Here is a 26,272-nt window from a genome sequence, read left to right on the forward strand (position 1 = left end):
CAGAAGACAAACTATCAATTGATAGAGTGATTGTACGAACACAATGAAGAGCATTTATCAACGTTTAAAGATACGAAAGTCATTACATAATGTATTCCAATAGTAAGTATGGCTCAGTGGTAGATCGTTCTCCTCTGGTGCTTGGGGTCGCAGGTTCGATCCCAGCCCCGGCCAAGTGAACTTTGTGGTGGACAAACACCGTGTGTGTCGGTTTTCTCCCATTTCCTTCCACTTTCTTCATTCCACCATTTCATTCATTACTCATCATCACCGCCTCCTTTAGCCTAACCGGCATAACCGTGGGGACATAAAACTCAAAGATTTTTCCAATAATCAATATGGTTTGAATGTTCTTATATCACAATCTTCGTAAACCTTTGCTGAAGGAGAAGGATTTTAGTAGCTTCTAAAACGATAATCATGGCATAAATTGTATACCGTGAGACGAGGTTATTTGACACCAGATTTAAGGAATTTTAAAGAAAATAATATGTAAGTTACAAACGTAATGATTTAGAACACTGTATTTTAGATATAATAGCTAGATATAAAAGGAAAACATTCATACAGTACACGTGCATTAATAAACATTTAGTATGACCACAGCAATTGAAGTATAAACTTCGGTGCAAAGTAACCCCATAGAAAATCGTGTATTTTCGGGTACCGGCATATAAACCACATTTTGATAGTTTATCATATGCCTCACAAAAATTCCAACTCAGGAACAGAAAAAATCCCTGTGAACTGATTTGCCTTGGTTGCTCTTTATGTCCAAGAATATCATCCCAACCGTAATCAGTGGAATATTTACGAGGTTTGGGGCTTTTAAGCTGAAGCCCACCCAAATTGCATGATCTCTCTCTCTCTCTTTTTTTAAAACGTAATGTTAGTCATTCCTATGTGTATAAGCTTCAAGCCTCCCCAAAAGTCAAGTGATACACACACACACACACACATACATATATATATATATATATATATATATATATATATATAAGAACTAAGGTTTTCTGAGTGAAGCTCCTCTCAAACTATTTTTCTGGATGCGCCACTATTCGTAACCTATTTTCCTATAAGGAATCCATTCCGGCATCTACCTAAATAGGAAATTTACCTAAAATTAGAAGGCCGTAGATACCAGCAGTAGTAATTTCCTATCTAAAGGGTTATTTTGGATCGATGCAAAGTAACCCCAATTAGATTCTGAATCCTCCTTCTCCGAGTTTTATTATTTTTTTTATGACTTTAAAACGTTTCACATTTCAATTTCAATGTCCCATTGTATACAGTAGTGTTCTACGAAACTGACTTAACTTTGAGGGAAATTCTTTTAGGTGATATCTTTCAAATTTTGTCGGCCTTTACAGTGACTTCTTTTCATACCTCTACAATAACAAACCCTCCGGGTAATTAGAACTGATGTTAACTGCCAACATTATAGCCAAAATACAGTTAGATGTTCTATCTTACATTGGCATTTGAAACTTTCTCTTTACAGTTCATGGTTTTATCCACAGAGGACTGTGAAACTCTTTTCATATTTTGTGCAAAGTTACCCCTGATGGCTTGCAGTACAGAAATTTATAAAACAAAATGGGAAAAATCGAGACGAGACAAAACGAGGAAAAGCTATCCGAGAATCGAGACAAAAAACAAAAGAATTCTTCGATAACTGAGACGATACTTATGCAAAATTTAGGAGACGAGACGAGGAAGCCTTATTTCTCGTCTGGTCTCGTGAGCAGCATTAGTCACTAACTCGTGAGCAACATTAGTCACTAACTCGTGAGCAGCATTAGTCACTAACTCGTGAGCAACATTAGTCACTAACTCGTGAGCAGCATTAGTCACTAACTCGTGAGCAGCATTAGTCACTAACTCGTGAGCAACATTAGTCACTAACTCGTGAGTAGCATTAGTCACTAACTCGTGAGCAACATTAGTCTCTAACTCGTGAGCAACATTAGTCAATAACTCGTGAGCAACATTAGTCACTAACTCGTGAACAACATTAGTCTCTAACTCGTGAGCAGCATTAGTCACTAACTCGTGAGCAACATTAGTCACTAACTCGTGAGCAACATTAGTCACTAACTCGTGAGCAGCATTAGTCACTAACTCGTGAGCAACATTAGTCACTAACTTGTGAGCAACATTAGTCTCTAACTCGTGAGCAACATTAGTCACTAACTCGTGAGCAACATTAGTCTCTAACTCGTGAGCAACATTAGTCACTAACTCTTGAGCAACATTAGTCACTAACTTGTGAACAACATTAGTCACTAACTCGTGAGCAAAATTAGTCACTAACTCGTGAGCAATATTAGTCACTAACTTGTGAACAACATTAGTCACTAACTCGTGAACAAAATTAGTCACTAACTCGTGAGCAACATTAGTCACTAACTCGTGAGCAAAATTAGTCACTAACTCGTGAGCAACATTAGTCACTAACTTGTGAGCAACATTAGTGGTATTAGTCAACATTAGTCATTAGCGCACCATCTCACACTATTATTTCTGGCCTTCTAATCCGGAATGCGGTATCTGTTAATTCAAATAATTCCCAATACCTATATAATGGTGATGAAGTAATTGGGCTTCCTCCAAATATCGAACCCGCTCCGATGATACGGAATAACTTCGAAGATATAAGCGATTTGTTAGGTTGGTAGAATTGTAATATTCAATAATAAGTCCAGTATGAAATTACCTCTGTAACGCAACCAATGCATAGACCAAGGATACGAATACATAATAAACTCAGTGTATGTTCAGAAAGCAGGTTCAGGTGACTTGTCTTTCAGGAGGAAGTGTGTTGTTGAATAGGGCCATGTGTAAGTGCACCATGAAAAACATATAATTCAGAGAGCTTCACAAGTTCAAAATATATAGTTCTGCACATTTAATTGCAGAAAATATATACGTAATTTACGTGTAAAAATTAAAAAAATGATTTTTTTTTAGTTTTACGTCCCACGTTTATACCGACTAGGCTAAAGGAGACGGTGATGATGAGCAATGAATGAAATGGTGGAATGAAGATAGTGGGAGAAAACGGGAGAACCCCGAGGAAACCCCCACACACAGTGTTTGTCCATCACAAAGTTCACTTGGCAGGAGCAGGGTTTGAACCCGGGACCTCACGCACCAGAGGTGAACGCTCTAGCACTGAGCCACCGCTACCCCCGTAATTAACGTGTAGTTTATATATAATTAAACTAGTGGTTAGGAGCAAGGCCGCAGGTTTCTCTGTAAATTTTTGGAGGGAGCATTCAGATACAGAAGACATATATGAGAATTTTAAGATAAATTGCATTCAAATTATGCCAAATATTGTATATTCACAAATACAATGAGGAGACCCACATGAGCTTTGAAGGGGCCCGATACCTCCGCCCCCCAGGATCGGCGCCCTTGGTTAGGAGTATCCCTAATCTTCGTTCATGCTGAAACATTTCAGTGCGAAGAAGTATTTTTTACATTCTTCCCCTCCTCGCCGACACACACACACACACTTTTCGACTGTTATGATTTCGCACCGTGATGCAATAGTTAACAGACAGTTTTCTCATGCTGCACGAAAATGCAAGGCCATACGTCGCTCAAAAGACTCTCCACGAATTACAGTATGGAACCTTTCTTCAGCCACCATATTCGGCAGACGTGTCTCCCATTAAACAAAATATATTTCATGCTTTTGACCCTTGAAAGCATTGGCGTCGCAGCATATAAACTTTGGGGCGGATACAGACCACCAGGGGTCCTTCCCCGGAAAAGTATAAAAAATGTCTTCGTACATTGCATCTTAAGGTATTTTTGACTTAAAGAACAAACAAAAACTTAATTTTTACCTTTGATAGTCTAGTTTTTTTTTTTTTTTTTTTTTTTTTTGGAAATGTGGCACTATAAACACATATATACACATACACTCACTTTACAGTTCGTTTGTTTATTCAAACAGTTGATGCTCATTTTTTTAATAATAATTAAAGATGGTTGAAAATTATATACAGGGTTTTAAGAAAACGTTTCCTGCATAATACTGTGAACGCCTTGCAGATGAAGAACATTAAATGAAATAGTGGGAGAAGGTTCAATTAACACAACCAACGTTAGAAGGATGGGGTCACTTGGCGCTGTTTTTTTCCTATTGCGCAAGCGCAAACTCTTGACGCTGATTGGCTGGCGCAGGTCACGTGACCCCGCCCCCTTTGCCACGCCCCTTGACGCTGATTGGCTGGCCACGCCCCTTCACGCTGATTGGCTGGCACCGGACCCCGGTCACGCCCCTTCACGCCGATTGGCTGGCGATGGCTATGGTCTTTTACGACCTCCATTTTAGGAGTATCTACTGCGCTGATTGGCTGGCGCCGGACCCGTCCCCCTTAACGCCGATTGGCTGGCGCAGGACCACGCTGATTGGCCGGCCATGCCCCCGGCCCCGCCTACCGTCCAACCACGCTCTTTTAGGAGTGCCGCGCTGCTTGGCTGGCGCCGGACCCCGCACGCGCACCTCGGGATATGGGTCTTCGAACAGGCCACATAAGATTCGTTCCCTTTTATGAGCACTTTACCAACACATAGCACATCGATAACACATTCTCCATCCGCCTATTTAACATAGCACATATTACATAGCAGGGGTGTACTCGCCCCCTTTTATGAGCACTTTACGAACACATAGTAGAGCAGATAATACATTCTCCATCCACCTATTTAACATAGCACATATTACATAAGACTATATAACATAGCAGGGGTGTACAATTTCAACATAGCAGATCGATAACACAGCAGAGCATGGCTTATTATCTTATTTAACACAACATAGCAAAGATTCGTTCCCTTTTATGAGCACTTTTCTCAACTCCCGTTTTAACATAGCAGAGAATAATGGTGGTGTATTTGTTCTCCATTTTGTATTCAAGATGGAGGCCAACTGCTCCGATTCCGCCGCAGCAGATTACGCGCAGCCATAACACTGCCGTTCCCTTTTACGAGATTAAAAAATAACAACACCACACACACACACACAAACACTTGATTGCTTATGCGCAGTAAAATTAAATTTCCAATTTATTACACATTGCACGCATTCGCAGAAAAATTACAGTAGACTACAGACTAAGAGCACATAACAGACTGTTCCAGTTGCAGTGCCAGTACCGGTTCAGGAGCAGACTACGTGCAACGAGTAGGTCGTAAAAGACTATGACCTATTTTTCATTCCCTAAATAACATAGTATACACACTTGTTACCCCGACTTCCGGTTCTAATTAAACACACACAAACACCCACACTTGGTTGCGCATGCCAAATCCAATTTAGTAGAAATAACACGCATGCGCAGAAACATTTACATTTCCGATTTGATACGCCCTTTGAACCGATTTGGATGAAACTCGGTATGTGGGAGTTTTCGGACATGCTGATTACGAATATTATATTTATTTTTACCCGGGTCTTATAGTTTATGTGGGATACGCCCTTCCTATGACAATTTTAACCAATTTTAATGAAACTCGGCATATTGGGGTTTTCGATCATGCTGATTACGAATACCATTTCTATTTGTACCTGGGCCTTATAGTTTATGTGGGATACGCCTTTCTATGACAATTTTATCCGATTTGGATGAAATTCGGAATATGGGGATTTTCAGACATGCTGATTACGAATATTATATTTATTTCTACTTGGGTCTTATAGTTTATGTGGGATACGTCCTTTGTATGATACTTAAAACCCAATCACTCGTAATCGAAGCAACATATGGAGGTGGTGTTTCCACATTCAGTAATTGGGGATCAACTACTGCAAGTTCCGAAATAATGACCATCGAGGTCGAAGGTCAACATACTTAAAACCTAATAACTCGAAAACGGAGCCAAATATTGAGGTGGTGTTTCCAAATCTAGTAATTGCTCATCAACTGCTACAAGTTCCAAAACAATGACCATCGAGGTCAAAGATCAACATACTTAAAACCTAATAACTCGAGAACGGAGCCAAATATTGAGATGGTGTTTCCACATTTAGTAATTGGTCATCAACTACTGCAAGATCCAAAATAATGATCATCGAGGTCAAAGGTCAACATACTTAAAACCCAATTACTCGAAAACGGAGCCAAATATTGAGGTGGTGTTTCCAAATCTAGTAACTGGTCATCAACTGCTACAAGTTCCAAAATAATGACCATCGAGGTCAAAGATCAACATACTTAAAACCTAATTACTCCAAAACGGAGCCAAATATTGAGGTGGTGTTTCGACATTTAGTAATTGGTCATCAGGTACTACATATTCCAAAATAATGATCATCGAGGTCAAAGGTCAACATACTTAAAACCCAATAACTCGAAAATGGAGCCAAATATTGAGGTGGAGTTTCCAAATCTAGTAATTCTTGATCAACTGCTACAAGTTCCAAAATAATGACCATCGAGGTCAAAGATCAACATACTTAAAACCTATTAACTCGAAAACGGAACCAAATATTGAGGTGGTGTTTCCAAATCTAGTAATTGGTCATCAGGTACTACATGTTCCAAAATAATGATCATCGAAGTCAAAGGTCAACATACTTAAAACCTAATAACTCGAAAACGGAGCCAAATATTGAGGTGGTGTTCCCAAATCTAGTAATTGGTCATCAACTGCTACAAGTTCCAAAATAATGACCATCGAGGTCAAAGATCAACATACTTAAAACCTATTAACTCGAAAACGGAGCCAAATATTGAGGTGGTGTTTCCATATTTGGTAATTGGTCATCAGGTACTACATGTTCCAAAATAATGATCATCGAAGTCAAAGGTCAACATACTTAAAACCCAATAACTCGAAAATGGAACCAAATATTGAGGTGGTGTTTCCCAATCTAGTAATTCGTGATCAACTGCTACAAGTTCCAAAATAATGACCATCGAGGTCAAAGGTCAACATACTTAAAACCTATTAACTCGAAAACGAAGCCAAATATTGAGGTGGTGTTTCCAAATCTAGTAATTGGTCATCAGGTACTACAAGTTCCAAAATAATGATCATCGAAGTCATAGGTCAACATACTTAAAACCTTATTACTCCAAAACGGAGCGAAATATTGAGGTGGTGTTTTCAAATCTAGTAATTGGTCATAAACTGCTACAATTTCCAAAAGAATGACCATCGAGGTCAAAGGTTAACATACTTGAAACCTAATAACTCGAAAATGGAGCCAAATATTGAGGTGGTGTTTAAAAATCTAGTAATTGTTCATCAACTGCTACAAGTTCCAAAATAATGACCATCTAGGTCAAAGGTCAACATACTTAAAACCCAATAACTCGAGAACGGAGCCAAATATTGAGGTGCTGTTTCCAAATCTAGTAATTGGTCATCAACTGCTATAAGTTCCAAAATAATGACCATCGAGGTCAAAGGTCTACATACTTAAAACCCAAGAACTCGAAAACGGAGCTAAATATTGAGGTGGTGTTTCCACATTTAGTAATTGGTCATCAGGTACTATATATTCCAAATAATGACCATCGAGGTCAAAGGTCAACATACTTAAAACCTAATAACTCGAAAACGGAGCCAAATATTGACGTCATGTTTCCACAATTAGTAATTGGTCACCAGCAACTACATGCCCCAAAAAGGTCAAATATTTAAACCCGCATAACTCCTAAACAGAGCGACGGAAAATTTTGCACCTAGCAGAAAAATCGAAGGAGAAATAAATTTGAGTGTCCTATTGAATTTTGTACCAACGAGAAATCTCATTTGTAACTAGCTCAGAATTTCTGTACCTGTTTGGGTTATTCAAAATAAACGAAAAAAATAATTTGGATGGACTAAAAAAAGTAAACAAAGATATGCCATTTTAACTAGCTGAGAATTTAAAGAGACAAAGGGAACCTACTCAATTTTCTATCAACGAGAAATGCCATTTTAACTAGCTCAGAATTTATGTGCTTTTTTGTGCTAAGGTCCGTTTTAACTAGCTGAGAAGTTTAAATCATCTTGTACTATTTAAACAGACGAAAGGATAAATTTGAATGACCTATTCAATTTTGTACCAACGAGAAATGCCATTTTATCTAGCTCAGAATTTTATAGCATTTTGTACTACTCAAATAAACGAAGGAATAGAATATTTAGTTTTGTACCAACTAGAAAAAAAGAAGTGAAGAATGAATAAAATTTAGGTGGATTATTTTCTTTTGTACCAACTGGAAAAGAGAAGAAGAGCTCTTTAACTAGCTTAAAATTTTATATCATTATGTACTGTTTAAACAAACGAAAATTGACCATTTTAACTAGCTCAGAATTTATGTAACTTTTGAACTACTGAAATGTTCTATTTTCTGTTTCGATCAGAAAAACCGAAGAAGGGTCATTTAACAAGTTCATAATTTCTATAACGAAAGAATAATTTCGATGTTCTACTTTTTATACCAACGAGAAAAAATGAACTAGCTGAATATTTTATATCATCTTGTACTATTTAAATATACGAAAGAATAAATTTAAGTGACCTATTCAATTTTGTACCAATGAGAAATGCCATTTTAACCGGCTCAAAATTTGAGTGATCTATTTAGTTTTGTACCACCGAGAAAAACAAAGAAATTGCACCATTTTGGATTATTCAAATAAACAAAGGACTTATAATTTGTGTCAACTCAAAATCAATTAAACGAAGTAATGCATTTGAGTGAGCTATTCAATTTGAAACACAGAAGCAGGATCATCTTAACTAGCTGACTATTTTATACCATTTTGTATTATTTCAACAAACAAAGGAATAAATTTGTAGTAACCAGACTTAAAAATTTATATCATTTTGTAATACTCAAATGGACGAAGGAATAAATTTGTGTGGGTTAAGCAAAGAAAGTCAATTTGTACCTTTTTGTGCTATTAAAATAAACGAAGGGTTAAATTTGAGTGACCTATTCAATTATGTACCAAGTAGAAATAATTGAAGAATGAATAAATTTTGTTTGCAATTAAAAAAGCGGGAAGGTCTATTTTTAAATAGTTTAGTATTTATGTACATTTTGTACTACTCAAATTCTACTTTCTGTATCAACCAGAGAAAAACAAAGAAAGACCATATTCTGCTACTCACACAAACGAAGGAATAAGCTCAGAATTTCAATACCTTTTTGTGCTATTCAAATAAAGGAAGGAATAAATTTCTGTGACCTATTCACTTTTATAGCAGGCAGAAAAAGCCCCTTTTAGTTTAGTACTAACCACGGAAAAAGGGAAGAAGGCCACATTATAACAAGCTCGGTATTTTTATACCATTTTGTATTACTCTAATAAATTTGGGTGTTCTATTTCATTTTGTAACAATCAGAAGAAAAGTAAAGATGATACATTTTATACTTTTGTGACGGATTAAAATAAAAGAGTGGTTCATTTTGTTGTGGTGCTACATTTTGTATATTTTTGTGTCGTCCAGAGAACAATTTAAATCGCTTCTCCCGTCACTATATGGGTATTGACGTGTGTTTAGCGAATTAGGTTGACAAAATACAAACGGCGACGCTAAAGTCCAAAGTTTCCCGGTCACTAACTAAATATTAGAGCGTGAGATTTAACAAACCAGAGTTGCCCTTGGTTACAGAAGAGAGTTGCGTCATAATTCAATTATAACTTAATGCATAGCAATTAGCGTACTAAAGAAAACTGATGAAGGACGACAAATCATAACAATAATAGAAAAGAAGAAACAGCATGCGTGGCCATTTTTGATCACAGTGCTGATAGAGTAAAAAGCAGAAGGAAAGCCAGAAGAATAAGAGATCATATCAAAGTAAGAATCAGCTCATCAAGGAAAAGAAAAGTTTTCAAAGTTCCATGTTCCATACCATCTATAAAGAGTGCGGAATTATTCATTCTGTTGCTGCAGATATTTAAGCAACGTTAGGAATGCGTTACCTAACATTTGTATTGGTAGTATAGTGAGGGTCCTAAGGTACTGCCTATTGCTCAAGGATTCAATTATATTTGATTAATGGAATTATTTTTAAACCTTCTTTCCTCGTCTAAGGTAAATTATATGAAACTTATTAAGTCAAAAAGACAAATATATATTTTTGCATTTATGTATTTTATTGGAATATAAGTTTATGGAGTATATTTGGAAAATAATAGAACATACATCATGATGTTATATTAACGAATTGTTTCTTGGTAAATATTTATTTTGTATTGCCTTGAAACATATTATTAAACACGGAGAATGCATAAAATGCTTTTATTGTAGGTATATAAATAGTTGTATCACACTTGAAAAAACTATTTATTTGATTTGTTTTTGTTGAAGAGCAGAAAAATTGAATAGCACGGAGATTGTTTATGTTTCACCTAGAGAAAAAGAAATTCGGCGTGAAAACGAAAAACCTATACTGTTAATTCACCCGTCTGACCCCGATTTGCCGGATGATTTACGTGATAAAGTGAGAATCATATATCTATCACAAGAAATAGAAGAAGTGTATTATTTTAGACGCTATAATAGATATAATGATGAAATACTCCCGGAAAGTGATGATCACAGTGTTTCAAATATTAACTGTTTTGAAGTGGAAGCTACTGAGAGCGAGTGTACTAGTGAACGTATTAGTGATACATGTGTTATACAATTATTTAATGAGTACACACCAAATTCAGTATTATTATGTGAAGCATGTTCTGAACATAATGAAAATGAAAAAGATCAAAACTGTTTGCTGCAGTATGATTACGAATTATTACAAAAGGTGTGGACGATTTTAATTAAACGTGAAATGAGAGAGAAAATTTATAAACTTCATTTAAAGAAGCATTTTAAAGGTTGTAATATTAAGAACACTTATACTTTGGAGAAAAATTTAATCTGGTATATGAATATATTACAGAGTGTGATTGTTATATCAAAGAAACAGTAGAAATGTTTTAGAGAAAGATAAACAATTATTTAATTCTGTAAATGAATACTGAGACACTGTAGAATATGCATTTGATTGTGTATGAATAGACGAACATATTAGGACTAAATACTTTGACGTAAGTTGAGAAATTACAAAGGGTTACAGAGAATTGAACTGTTAACTATATTATTTTATAAATGGATCAATTTGTAGTATTGTAATATTAAGAATTTAATAGATTACAAACATTGGACTAGCACATGTAAATAATAGTTAGAACTAAAATACTGAATTGTCAGTGAGAGTTATGTATTGTTTTCTTTAAAAGAAATAAAAAACTGATCTGGATGACACAAAAATATACAAAATGTAGCACCACAACTAAATGAACCACTCGTTTAATCCCTCACAAAGGTATAAAATTCTGAGCTAGTTAAAATGTATCATCTTTACTTTTCTTCTGGTTGTTACAAAATGAAATAGACCCCCAAATTTATTAGAGTAATACAAAATGGTATAAAAATATCGAGCTTGTTATAATGGGGCCTTCTTCCCTTTTTTTCGTGGTTAGTACAAAACTATAAGGAGCTTTTTCTGCTTGCTAGAAAAGTGAATAGATCCTGCTTCTGTGTTTCAAATTAAATAGCTCACTCGAATGCATTACTTCGTTAAATTGATTTTGAGTTGACACAAATTATAAGTCCTTTTTTTATTTGAATACTCCAAAATGGTAAAATATTCTTAATTTGTTAAAATGGTATTTCTTTGTTTTTCTCGGTGGTACAAAACTAAATATTCCATTGTTTATTTGAGTAGTAAAATTATATAAAATAGTCCTTCTTCGCCTTCGACCACTCAAATTTATCCCTCCGTTTGTTTAAATATTACCAAAGGTATAAAATTCTGAGGCAGTTAAAATAGCATTTCTCGTTGGTACAAACTTCAATAGGCCACTCAAATGGTATATCAAGCTGAGCTTCGCTTTTTTGTGGTTATTACAAATTTATTCCTTTGTTTATCTGTGTAGCTTTTTTCTGTTTGGTACAAATATTACAAAAAACACATAACAATCTAAGCCTGATATAAATGGTTAGGACGCCCATATTTATTTATTCCTTTCCTTATAGTCATGGCAACATTACGTATGAAAAAGCTGAGCTACTTAAAATGGTTCTTCGAATGAGTACAAAAACTTAGACTACTCAAGTTATCCTCAGTTTTTTAATGGTACAAAAAGTATAAAATTGCCCTTCTTTGATATTCTTCTGATTGGTACAAAAATAAAATAGATTATCCATATTTGGGTAGTACAAAATTGTACAGAAATATTGAACTAGTTAAAATGGGCCTTCTTCGGTTTTTTCTCTCGTTGCTACAAAATTAAATACCTCACTCATATTTATGCCTTCGTTTATTAGACTAGTTTAAAATGATCTAAATTCGCAGCTAGTTAAAATGGTCCTTTTTTTGCTTTTTCTTGTTAATATAAATGTATTCCTTTGTTTGTTGAAATAATACAAAATGGTATAAAATACTCAGCTAGTTAAGATGATCCTGCTTCGGTGTTTCAAATTGAATAGCTCACTCAAATGCATTACTTCGTTTAATTGATTTTGAGTTGACACAAAATATAAGTCCTTTGTTTATTTGAATAATCCAAAATGGTGCAATTTCTGTTTTTCTCGGTGGTACAAACCTAAATAAACCACTCAAATTCCGAGCCGGTTAAAATGGCATTTCTCATTGGTACAAAATTGAATAGGTCACTTAAATTTATTCTTTCGTATATTTAAATAGTACAAGATGATATAAAATATTCAGCTAGTTCATTTTTTCTCGTTGGTATAAAAAGTAGAACATCGAAATTATTCTTTCGTTACAGAAATTATGAACTTGTTAAATGATCCTTCTTCGGTTTTTCTGATCGAAACAGAAAATAGAACATTTCAGTAGTTCAAAGGTTACATAAATTCTGAGCTAGTTAAAATGGTCAATTTTCGTTTGTTTAAACAGTACATAATGATATAAAATTTTAAGCTAGTTAAAGTAGCTCTTCTTCTCTTTTACAGTTGGTACAAAAGAAAATAATCCACCTAAATTTTATTCATTCTTCACTTCTTTTTTTCTAGTTGGTACAAAACTAAATATTCTATTCCTTCGTTTATTTGAGTAGTACAAAATGCTATAAAATTCTGAGCTAGATAAAATGGCATTTCTCGTTGGTACAAAATTGAATAGGTCATTCAAATTTATCCTTTCGTCTGTTTAAATAGTACAAGATGATTTAAACTTCTCAGCTAGTTAAAACAGACCTTAGCACAAAAAGGCACAAATTCTGAGCTAGTTAAAATGGCATTTCTCGTTGATAGAAAATTGAGTAGGTTTCCTTTGTCTCTTTAAATTCTCAGCTAGTTAAAATGGCATATATTTGTTTTCTTTTTTTAGTTCATCCAAATTATTTTTTTCGTTTATTTTGAATAACCCAAACAGGTACAGAAATTCTGAGCTAGTTACAAATGAGATTTCTCGTTGGTACAAAATTCAATAGGACACTCAAATTTATTTCTCCTTCACTTTTTCTCCTTGGTACAAAATTTTCCGTCGCTCCGTTTACGAGTTATGCGGGTTTAAATATTGACCTTTTTGGGGGATGTAGTTGCTGGTGACCAATTACTAATTGTGGAAACACGACCTCAATATTTGGCTCCGTTTTCGAGTTATTAGGTTTTAAGTATGTTCACCTTTGACCTCGATGGTCATTATTTTGGAATATATAGTACCTGATGACCAATTACTAAATGTGGAAACACCACCTCAATATTTAGCTCCGTTTTCGAGTTCTTGGGTTTTAAGTATGTTGACCTTTGACCTCGATGGTCATTATTTTGGAACTTGTAGCAGTTGATGACCAATTACTAGATTTGGAAACACCACCTCAATATTTGGCTCCGTTTTCGAGTTATTAGGTTTTAAGTATGTTGACCTTTGACCTCGATCATTATTTTGGAACATGTAGTAACTGATGACCAATTACTAGATTTTTAAACACCACCTCAATATTTGGCTTCGTTTTCGAGTAATTAGGTTTTAAGTATGTTGACCTTTGACCTCGATGGTCATTATTTCGGAACTTCAGTAATTGGTCCCTCATTACTGAATGCGGAAACACCACCTCCATATGTTGCTGCGGTTACGAGTGATTGGGTTTTAAATATTATACAAAGGACGTATCGCACATAAACTATAAGACCCAAGTAGAAATAAATATAATATTCGTAATCAGCATGTCTGAAAATCCCCATATACCGAATTTCATCCAAATCGGATAAAATTGTCATAGAAAGGCGTATCCCACATAAACTATAAGGCCCAGGTACAAATAGAAATGGTATTCGTAATCAGCATGATCGAAAACCCCAATATGCCGAGTTTCATTAAAATTGGTTAAAATTGTCATAGGAAGGGCGTATCCCACATAAACTATAAGACCCGGGTAAAAATAAATATAATATTCGTAATCAGCATGTCCGAAAACTCCCACATACCGAGTTTCATCCAAATCGGTTCAAAGGGCGTATCAAATCGGAAATGTAAATGTTTCTGCGCATGCGTGTTATTTCTACTAAATTGGATTTGGCATACGCAACCAGGTGTGGGTGTTTGTGTGTGTTTAATCAGAACCGGAAGTCGGGGTAACAAGTGTGTATACTATGTTATTTAGGGAATGAAAAATAGGTCATAGTCTTTTACGACCTACTCGTTGCACGTAGTCTGCTCCTGAACCGGAACTGACACTGCAACTGGAACAGTCTGTTATGTGCTCTTAGTCTGTAGTCTACTGTAATTTTTCTACGAATGTGTGCAATGTGTAATAAATTGGAAATTTAATTTTATGGCGCATTAGTAATCAAGTGTATGTGTGTGTGTGTCTGTGTGTGTGTGTGTGTGTGTGGTGTTGTTATTTTTTAATCTCGTAAAAGAGAACGGCAGTGTTATGGCTGCGCGTAATCTGCTCCGGCGGAATCGGAACAGTCTGTGCATATGCGCAGTAAGTCAAACTTGGCCTCCATCTTGAATACAAAATGGAAAACGAATACACCACCATTATTCTATGTTAAAATAGGAGTTGAGAAAAGTGCTCATAAAAGGGAACGAATCTCTGCTGTGTTATGTTAAATAAGATAATAAGCTATGCTCTGCTGTGTTATCGATCTGCTATGTTCGAATTGTACACCCCTGCTATGTTATATAGTCTTATGTAATATGTGCTATGTTAAATAGGTGGATGGAGAATGTATTATTTACTCTGCTATGTGTTCGTAAAGTGCTCATAGTACACCCCTGCTATGTAATATGTGCTATGTTAAGTAGGCGGATGGAGAATGTGTTATCGATCTGCTATGTGTTGGTAAAGTGCTCATAAAAGGGAACGACTCTTATGTGGCCTGTTCGAAAACCCATATCCCGAGGTGCGCGTGCGGGGTCCGGCGCCAGCCAATCAGCGCGGAACTCCTAAAAGAGCGTGGTTGGACGGTGGGCGGGGCCGGGGCATGGCCGGCCAATCAGCGTGGTCCTGCGCCAGCCAATCGGCGTTAAGGGGGACGGGTCCGGCGCCAGCCAATCAGCGCAGTAGATACTCCTAAAATGGAGGTCGTAAAAGACCGTAGTCGGTGCCGACCAATCAGCGTGAGGGGCGTGACCGAGGTCCGGCGCTGTGAATCAGCGTAAAGGGGCGTGGCCAGCCAATCAGCGTCAGGGGCGGGGTCCGGTGCCAACCAATCAGCGTGAAGGGGCGTGGCCGGTGCCAGCCAATCAGCGTCAAGGGACGTGGCCGGGGGCGAGGCCAGTCAATCAGCGTTAAGGGGCGGGATCAAGGGGGCGGGGTCACGTGACCTGCGCCAGCCAATCAGCGCCAAGGGTTTGCGCATGCGCAGTAGGAAAAATACAGCGCCAAGTGACCCCATCCTACTAAAGTTGCTACCCACTTATCGATCATACCATTTCGATTACACAAAAGGTAAATATTTTTTGGTACTTTTGTTCATCACACGTACACATCAGTACCCAGTTGTCGGAGATAAACTCAAGTATACCGACAAACGCACAGCATATTGAACCCAAGCTACTAATATTATCAAAGTGATGGCAAATATTCTTTAACAGTTCTCATTTTAGTCATTGAAACAATAACCACAGTTCGAAACAGAAGGAATACTGCGCCAGTGTTTGATGATAACTCAACATTGAGATACTAAGAAGATTCTCTCTCCTAATCGTGCAAAAACTTGCTAATCTCAATAATTCCGTTCTCCGCTTATCCTAGAAGGATTTGAATGTTTCCTAAACCAAGAGAACAGACTTACAGTTATCATCTTGTTGTCCTATTCAACTAATAAGTTTATCTACACTGGTAAATTATTTAAAGAATTATTATCAGTTCGCTGCCTTCATATTAATTGCTAGGAATGATTATATTAATCAATGTATCCTTGAACCACAAGCACGGAAATTATTTTACAAATAAGGATCGCAGTGGCCCAGTGATAGAGCGTTCACCTCTGGTGCGTGGAGTCTCTGGTTCGAACGCAAGTCGCGCCAAGTGTGCTTTGTAGTGGGCAAACCGTACGCGTAGATTTTCTCAGAGTTCCCCTAACTTTCTTCATTCCACCATTTCGTTCACTCTCTTCATCATCGTCTCCTTTAGCCTATAGGCATAACCGTTGGCCGTAAAACAGAGATTTTCATTTTATTATTTTACCGACTATTTTATATTAGCACTATACAGTATATAACAGGTAGCTAGATTGTGCTCAGGCATAATTTAAGAACCATGGTCTTTTATAGTTATTTTGAGAAGAAAAAGGAAAAATCTCATCAATTTTACTTCCAGTAGCTCAGAAAATGTTGCATGATGATATTTGTATTTTACGTAACCTTAATTAATCGAATTGTTGCAATAAGAACTTTATTTTGTAATGCGTAGCCTATTTGACGTACTGTCTGTCCAAAGTCTATGACTACTATAAAAGAAAACAAACAAAAAAGAAAATAGTTAAGTGAAATTGATAATTTCCTTGTGTTTTCCTATGCCACTGAACTGTTATGCAAACTATTCGAAGAGTTTCCAAGACAGAATAGAGTGACCTCTATCACTGATATATGTACCAGAAAACCCAAAAAAAGTGACGTAGGAAATGTTACAAGATCATGGATCATGGATTTATTTAAAACTAAAATGAACGAAAAAAACGCAATCATTCCCACATCAAAAGACTAATTATACAATGTTTTCTTATCTATTTAATAACTTTTAAAATGTTGTATTTCAAAATAAGGTGAAAGGTTATCATTTATAATATACGAATACGAATGAATACTTTGCTACGGAGTTACGTCTACTTGGAAGTTTGTTATAGCAAGAAATTTTTAACCCTTTCCAGGAGCGGGGTTTTTTAAGCAATTTTTGAGACTTGTTTAAAAAATAGTTACTGCTTCAACAATATTTATCCAAATTTCATGCTTAGTATGTCTCTTTACTATAAAGCAGGCTCTCAAATGCAACACAATGTATGTCCGTACGATGTACGAAAAAAGGAAATTTATCTGAAAAGCAATCTTTGCAAGTTTGGCGTCCACTAGAGAGGCCTCAGGTGAGAGTGTACAACCTTAATGTATACTTTGTAAAATGCGTTTGTAATGTTTGATATTGCTAATGTTTGCTCCAAACTACCATGTCCATATCCCGAATAGTAACAAAAAAAAAAAAAAAAAAAAAACTTGAGTCACGTCAATTTCACATGGAACTAACAGCTTTGTTCACTCTTTACCTATAACTCGTAGACCCCAGTCTTCATGCCCGCGCTACACGAAGGCTTGTCATACATTTCAGTACACCTTGCAGAAAAACAAAATATAGGCCCTATATATATATATATATATATATATATATATATATATATATATATATATATATATATATATATAATGTAGGAAGAAGGAAGGGGTGGCGAAAGAGGGGGAAGTAAAGGGTTGTGAGATGTCATGTATTCATTTTGGACAATCCATCATGAAATCTTATACACTGGCGTCTCTGGTATGTAAAATTTGGGGGGAGGGGATATCAAAGGAAGTGATTGAAATGCTAGTTACCTCAATGGAATTTTAGTTTATATCACGTCGATTTGTTGTTTATTTATTAAATAGATGACTGTGATAGACTGAACAAAATTAAATTATCTAGCAGCTATTGAATAACATATTGAACAATAAAGTTTTAAAAAATTTCAACACGAAGATGCAAATTCACACATACAATGACCGAAGGAATACAAAATCATCTGAATGTACTTTAGTTACCTACTTTTTAATGGCGATTAAACCAAAGATGGTCATGTGACGGTCACTGCTTGCAGTAAATCTAAAATCTTTAAATCTTTAAGTTTAACGTCCCACGGTTATGCCGGTTAGGCTAAAGGAGACGGTGATAATGAGAAAAATGAGTGAAATGGTGGAATGAAGAAAGTGGGAGGAAACGGGAGAACCCCGATAAAACCCACGAGCACGGAGCTTGTCCACCACAAAGTCCACACGGCGCGAGCTGGGATGGAACCAGGGACCCCAATCACCGGAGGTGAACGCTCTACCACTGAGTGCAGTAAATCTGTCTGCTAACTCATCTAGGCTGAGGTCTAGTAAATCATTAAGTGTGGGACAGATGATAACATGATTCAATCCCTCGTGCATCATTGTGCTTCTAGTCTTCGAATAGAGCTAAAGCTCTGTTCAGCTTCGCATGAAGAAACTAGCAGCACGATCAAAAGACGCAATAAGTTTTCAATGTTTTTAAACATAGCTCGAACTTCTGATTCCATTTCTCGTTGTACAGTACTTTGCAACCATGACTGACACAAGACACATCAGTCTTCTGCAGAAACATTCTCATCTCAAGAGAAAATGACACTGCATCTATTTCTGGATAATTTCTGGATAAGTCCACTTGTTCGACCACACCTGATAACAGCGTATCTTCTAGTTGCCGAAGACGCAGGAGATCGGACTGAGTAAATCTTTGATTCTAGGCCTTTCAGAGCTACATCAATGATGGCATAATATTTTTTCCTTATAATACGTATTGCCATCTTCAGGAATCCAATCTTCTACCGGCCCTGTGTACTTCCTTGGTATTCTCTTCATTCTTGGCAATGAAAAGGGGTTCAATTTATATTTTTCTACTTTCTCACTAGCTCCTTGCATTATCTTGTCAAGTGTTGCCACGAGACGAGACATTTCTAGACACGAGACGAGACAGAACCCTTTGAGGCGAGAGAGACTACTAGTCCCGTCTCGTGTCTCGAAAATGCAAACACAGTTTTTGAATTTCTTTAAAAATTTATTGCCTCGGAATAAATTATTTGTCTTCGAAGTGCATACCAGCGTTTATTATTTCAAATGAGGAGTATCCTACAAAGAACAAGGAATACTTAAAGTTATTTTTTTAAATGATTCTTACAAACAGCTTTCATTTCCATTTTTCAATCGATTCAAGTTTAACTATTTTGTGACAATGTTCCAGATTCAAGTACAATGTTAAAGTATTCATAGAGATCAGTGTTTCAGATTTCAATCCGAGGGCTGGTGGGGATTACTATATAAAAAAAATCCTGTTATAGAAGTACAAGTTCTCTTAATGGCAGGTTTATTAGTAATTAACCATTGGTTCCTGGTCTTTCTCGTTTCGAACAAAGGCAGAAGCATGTCAGCCTTTCTCGGTACTGAGTTCTGAAAGGATTCTAGTTTGACAATAAAATCGAGGGCTTTTTTATTGTTTTATGGTGTTATTCGAACCCAAGCCATTTTTGAAATCGGGAAGTTACATAGGCCTCTTTATTTGTTGAAGTGGCGCTAGAGGTTCTGAGAAAAGAATTTCAGAATCAGTGGGAAAGGTTTGCCTTTTGACTGTACCTACGGTATTGACAAATATTCCTGTCATAGCAATTAATTACTGGTTGAGTCGAAACTAAGCTGTCGTTGTTGGAAGATTGTAGTCATGTTGTATGATGTGCTCTGTTAACCAAAGCAAACTTTGTTAAAAGTTGGAATTATGACCCCTTGAAAAAACAGCTCTTTTTGTGGACATCAGCCGTTCTAGTGTTGCCACGAAACGAGACATTTTTCGTGTCTCGTCTCGTCACGAGACGAGACAGGACCATTCGAGACGAGACACGAGACGAAACGAACACATCTTTTCGAGACGAGACATGCTTTGCACGAGGCGAGACGAGACTTTAGGTCGTCTCGTCTTGTAGCAACACTAATCTTGTCAAACCTTTCTTCGTTGTGTAGGTTCTGAATATTTCTTGAAACAATTTCAACACCTTTAATCAAGCCTGTTACAGTTTATTTCCGATTTTGGAATTACTTCTTTAGAAGTTCCAGCATGCCAATTATTTTCTGTTCAAGTAATAAACCCAACAGCGTTATGCCAGTTTCAAAATCGGATAGAAGACCTGGAGCTCTTGTAAGCTGTTTTTCGGTTTCAGAAATACCATGTAGTTTATAGTACAACTTCATATTTATCTAGAATTTCTCGAATCTGGTCACCTCTGTATAACCATCTTGTAGGAAGAAGTTGTTTTATTCTAGTGACATTGTCTATTGGACCTTCAGATTAGATTCAAGTACAACAACAAAATTTCCTCGTGCTATAGCTGATTGAGAAAACAAGACATCTATATCATGAGCTCATTGCATTGCATTCATGAGTTTCCAAATAATACTCTGAAAGATTATTACTCGACTAATGAACGAGGATAAAAATATTAGGCCTGCATTGACATATTGTTATAATTCAATGGTTCTTAATCTTCTTTTAGTCACCTCTGAGACTATGATTGGAGCATTGAAACTCCTTCCAAGAAATATGGACTTAAATGTTCTATAAGTTTTCGTATACTTTATTTTACAAAAACTTGATCGATCATACATAATAAATTACTACTGTGGCCTCTAATACCAATAATTTTCAACCAACACTGTAACCTAGCCCAACCTGTGTATTATCTTTGATTCAATTTGCTACCTTTCATCTTATCTTCACGGAGCCCCTGAGACATATCAAGAACTCTGTTCACAGCCTGAATATTATATTCCAAATCAATATAATTGTTCTTATTTATATGTTATTCTGACGTTAGTAAATAAATTAAATCAGAATAAAATATTGAATATTTCGTACTTCAAAATATTGGGGGCGGCCCCCCCCGCCACCCCGCCAGAGACGCCCGTGATCTTATAAATGCGCCAAAAGATGCCTATGCTTCACTGTAGGAATCATAACGTCACAAAACAATGATGGAGCAAAAATAATGAGACAGCAGGAATTCCTTCCCTTCACCGCCCTAGAAGAGCTTGTATCCAGGAGAAATCTATTACATTATATTGAGTGGTCCTTCCATGAACAGGTCCCAGTAGCAGAGACTTCTTGCAAACCGCATGCTATAAGCTTGCATTGGAAGTCGGCAAGCTTGCAACCGGCTTGATTGGAAAGCGTGCAAGCATGCTGCAAGCCGGTTTCCAGTTACATAAGGGCAACCTTGCATTCAGTGTTCCATTCAAGCTTGACGCAAGCTTTTTACGCTGGAGATAAGTCAATAGCCAATAAACGGCCCGTGATGCTATTACACTCTGCGCGAAGGATCTAAAGTATTGTGTGCAAGTACAACAAAAGGCAGATTGTATGAAAACACGTGGTGAAAGGGTAAGCTTAGAAAGCCAAAAGCCAAGTACAGCCCAACTTGTCGAAAGCTTTCTTGCTACTTGGGGTGAAACCAAAATAAAATGAAATGAAATCTTTAACTTTTACGTCCCACGGTTATGCCAGTTAGGCTAAAGGAGACGGTGATGATGAGAAATGAGTGAAATGGTGGACTGAAGAAAGTGGGAGGAAACGGGAGAACCCCTAGAAAACACACGAACACGGTGTTTGTCCACCACAAAGTCCACACGGCGCGAGCTGGGAATGAACCAGGGAAACCGAGCACCGAAGGTGAACGCTCTACCACTGAGCCACCGCGTATACCTATGATCATGGCAGGATAATGGCAGGATATTTATGATGATGATGATAGTTGAAGCAATTTAATTCACTAGAATCACTACTATTTTCGTGTTCTAAACATTTACACCGCTCTGCATGCATTCTGATGTTTTCAAACAAATAACATTTTCTAAACTGGATTTTTGCACTGATTACAAATATGTAATCAGTTTTTCTTCTATCACATCAGGATTTCTGGAAATTCGAGACATTCAAAAATCAAGCTTTAGTGGAAAAACTACTTATGTCTCTGGGAAAAACTACTAGAAGACATTAATATATTTAATATTATAGTAATTGCTAGAAGATTGACATTAATTGTACTATGGGCGAGTCCTACGATGTCTTGGTATCTTTACTGCCAGTTAAGATAACGGTATGATAGAACTATTCGCAGTAGTAATGTGCTATTTTGTGTAAAGTGAGTTACTGCCGCGGCAACCCCTTATCTTATCTGAGTGTTGAAGATCTCACTCGAAAGAAAGTGCTAAGTATTTAGGCTCAAGTCTCAAAGCGAAAAACTTTTTTTCACTCGGGACTACTTTCTCTTGGTATAGGCAAAGAGAACATGGAATCATTTCTTTTTTTACTGAACAAGAATCAATGGTTTACTGCCGTGACATACCAAAACTTATAGAATGGTTTGGTGTGACTTACAATATTTCTCATTGGATACTATTGTGAACATATGTGTATTTGGACACATAATGAAGCATTTTAATTCGGACTTTGGGACATTTTATTTCAAAATTCTATGCAGTAAAAAGCATAATCGTTTATTTAAAGTTGAATCACTTTTAATTTTTTTTTCTAAGTTCATTTACTTTTCTTACAAGGAAGTTCTCTTGCTGTTTGTTAATTGCTTCAACACATGTAATTTCTTAATCAATAAAAACGACAGATTGTTTCCCTGTCAGCATTCCTACACCTCACCTTTGGTTAATCTATGAGAACGCACTTTTCATCGAAACTGAAGAAATAGTCAACGACCCAGGATACTAACCTGGAGGGACATCGAACAAAACCATTGAGACAATTTTGGGAAGAGGTAGTCCGGATCGTATGAGAGACGAGTCAACATGTAGGAACACGAGCTACAATTCCGAGTTTACGAGAAGTTTACCTTGCTTTAACCTAGAGAGCACCTTGTCTTAGCTAACGTTATAGCTATCAACTACGATGAATAATTCGTTAAAGAGCAATTTCGATTTCGTTTAAATTTGCTGTCTTCGTAACGTTAGTTTTCCTGCCCGGGTTTCGCAGACTCTTAACTCACGACTACTTGGACGCCCAACTGACCACAGAGAAGGATGGACGGACATCAATCCACAGGAAGAATCGTCGAGAAGGAAACGCCGAAACCTGCAAGTAAGTGCTAGTAGATTAACCAATCCCAAAAGTTACTCCCTTCTCACCCTTTTCAACCTCTTCGACATAACAATCTGTTTCTTTTGTATATGTTCAATTTTATTTGTACGCAACCCAGGTCAGATCCTGTACTTTATGCTCTACCAAATTCAATGTTTACAAAATCCTGGGCGCAACTTGTCAGTTCTGACATCCCCAATTACACAATTAATTAGTGCGTTATCTGAGCTTTCAGACTGACGAGGGACGACTGCACACTATTTATCGGGTCTATTCCTGTTGCACATTCTATTCATATGAAAAAAAAAATATATATATAAAAATGTTAAGTGTCTTCTAGATTTTGTGAATTACGAAGAACACCAATGGCTTCTGTGTGGCGATTTTAAAGTTGTAGGTCTCCTGCTGGGACATCAATTAGGCTACATCAAACATCCTTGTTATCTCTGCAAATGGGACAGTCGTGCAGAAGGTGAACATTGGGATAGGAAACAATGGCCATCCCGAAAATTTCTGTCACCTGGCGTGAAGAATGTTCAACGTGAACCACTCGTGGAGCGTTCAAAAGTTTTACTCCCTCCCCTGCATATAAAGTGGGTCATGACACAGTTAGTTCGTGCTCTAAATAAGGACGGTAAGTGTTATAAGCACATATGCAAGGTATTTAGTACTATGAGAATCGAAAAACTCAGCTGATATATTTACTGATCCACAGATAAGAAAACTTCTCAACGACCCAGTTTTTGAGACTATTATCATCTAAATGAAGAAGAAAGCACGGCAAAGCTTCAGAAACGTTGAGAATAACTTCTAGGTAATACAAGTAGTCCTGATTACGAACATATTGTAGAAAAGTTGCTGCAAGATCTTAGAAATGTTGGATGGAGTGTCAAACTACACTTTTTACATGCACATTAAGAAAATTTCTCACACAATCTTGGTGTCTATAGGGAAGTACACGGTAAACGCTTTCACCAGGACTTAAAGGATATTGAAAAGAGATATCAAGGTGACTGGACCATCAATATGATGAGCGACTGGGGTCGGTTGCTGAAAAGGGAGAATACAGGCGTTGTAACTCCTGGAAAAATGGTAAAACGAAGGAAACTGTTTCATAAGAAGTTGGCTTTAGTATGGTTAATTGTACATATTTAAGTAAACTATGGTATTTGTTTGCATTTGCGTGGATTTAGTTATACTTTTGTCATTTTGAAACCACTGTATGTACATGAAAAATATATATTATGTATTCTATAAAAGGCGTAACATAAATGCATGTCCAAAAGTGACGAGGTGATTGCAGACATCCGAACAAGAAAAAATGTTCCTATAAACATTGGTCCGATGCCGATCCGTTTCCGAGGTACAGGGTGTTCAAATATCGAGTGCCTCCAATGGCTCACTATGGGAAAGTAAATGGAAATGTTCAATATTACAGGAATAATACAATCAAGTGGAATTATGGCTGTTCAAATACATTTACACTAACATAGAAAATGAAACTAATCCACATTTGAGGTTATTAGGTTGTCAGTGTTGCCAACCTGGTACAAAGTGTTATGTTTTTAAATAGCACTAGACGTTCACACATTAGCATATGATTGCTGATATGAAAACGTTCCTAAACATGGGGCATTATCTTCTGCAGTTTATGTGTGGTATAAACGAACGCTATGGCCTCCATCGAACCTTTCTCAATTACTTATCTTAGGAGACATGTAATAGTTGTGATCTATGAACCGTTGTTTACTATTGTGAGCCGTTAATTGACTTGAACGCCTTATCCTTCTAAAAGGAAGCGGAAGGAACGTTTTGATGTCAGCAATCATATGCTAACGTGTGGACGTCTAATGCTATTTGAAAACATAATACTTTGTACCAGGTTGGCAACACTGACAACCCAATAACCTCAAATGTTGATTAGTTTCATTCTCTATGTTAGTGTAAATGTGTTTGCACAGGGATAATTCCATGTGATTGTATTATTCCTGTAATATTGAACATTTCCATTCACTTTCCCATAGTGAGCCATTAGAGGCACTCGACATTTGAACACCCTGTATCTCGGAAACGAAGCGGCATTGGACCCATATTTATATGAACATTTTTACTTATTTGGATGTCCGCAATCACCTCGTCGCTTTTGGACATGCATTATTGTTACACCCTGTGTTATAATGTAGTTCGTACGTATTTATTTAAACATTCTCCCCATTTCCACGTGACGTGAAATGTTATATTCGGAATAAGCGCTCAAAAATTATAAGAAAACGCTACTCAAACCAAAATCATCGGAACTCTTCTTTCAAAATGCAGAGCAGTGTAATAATTAATCCCACGATTTGATAGTTTTTCTTAATGTTTTCTATCACAATATTAATTTATTTAGAATATATTTAAATCATTTGTACAACTGAATCCAAATTTAGTTAGTTCGATTCTGTACGTATGAAAGATTCTGCTAGAATATACGTGTTATGGTGAACATATTACATTGGAGAGTTGGTTTATTTGCTTTGTAAACTATTGTCTTTTTCAGAGCGTCGAGGGTATATAATACGTTGACCGTAATAGTTGTGAATGGAATCCGAAGCATATTTAGTTCCATTAAGACTCAAATCCGGTTCTTCCGCCTTAAAAAAAAAAAAAAAAAAAAAAAGTTTAACAAAATATATTTATTAGTCATATAAATATGAATTATGAACTTGTACAGTCAGCGGCAAAACTTATATCTATTTAATGAAAATTAGTTTCGTAAGTAATTTCAGAATGGAAGGACAATTTGAGTAGAGTTTTCAGTAAATTCGAAGAATGTAATTTTCTTTACATTCCAGCCATATCACCGTTGTACGTTTCAGCCCTATCACAGTTATTCCCAAAATAAATTTTA

The 26,272-nt window shown here is 36.5% G+C and overlaps 1 protein-coding gene across 1 annotated transcript in view; it reads left to right on the plus strand.

Annotated features, from left to right (window-relative positions):
- The window catches only part of LOC145668986 (sodium-coupled monocarboxylate transporter 1-like), a 165,163-nt gene that overhangs the window by 53,015 nt on the left and 85,876 nt on the right, over positions 1–26,272 (plus strand). The window lies entirely within an intron of this gene.

Source organism: Thermobia domestica, chromosome 13 (assembly GCF_964235325.1).
Source record: "Thermobia domestica chromosome 13, izTheDome1.hap1.1, whole genome shotgun sequence".
NCBI classification, from domain to species: domain Eukaryota; kingdom Metazoa; phylum Arthropoda; class Insecta; order Zygentoma; family Lepismatidae; genus Thermobia; species Thermobia domestica.